The sequence below is a fragment of the Camelina sativa genome, chromosome 12, assembly GCF_000633955.1.
Source record: "Camelina sativa cultivar DH55 chromosome 12, Cs, whole genome shotgun sequence".
Taxonomy (NCBI): domain Eukaryota; kingdom Viridiplantae; phylum Streptophyta; class Magnoliopsida; order Brassicales; family Brassicaceae; genus Camelina; species Camelina sativa.
The window spans coordinates 22,240,988-22,241,474 of NC_025696.1; positions in this window are offsets into that span (position 1 = coordinate 22,240,988).

The window sequence follows — 487 nt, forward strand, 5'->3', positions numbered from 1 at the left end:
ACATGATTCGTAGAGTAGAAGTTGAGTTAGGTTTGGAATTATACGGATTTATTTGAGTCAAATTTGACATGATTAATTTATAGAGTAGATATTGTGTATAACTTCTTACACGGGAGTGATTTTGCTTCTGTTTGCAGCATTTCATTCTTGAGGAGAACATGCTACAAGTTGATTGTCCATGTGTGACACCAGAGGTTGTTCTCAAGGCATCTGGACATGTTGACTATGGTCTTCTTCAGCACAATAGATTCTTATAAGTTCGTGTATATAGAATTTGCCTTTACTTAATAATCTTTACTTTTTCTTTTTGTTTTTTGGAAATGCAGAAATTGTTGGCTACGAAGATTTGAAGATTTGAAATTGTTTTGCTTAATGATTTCATCCAAAATATTATTCATTGTACCAAAAAAAGAAAAGAAAAGAAGATCTGTATCTTCATATAGTAGAACGCCCAATGGTGCGTTACGAAAGTGACGTGTAGAAACCA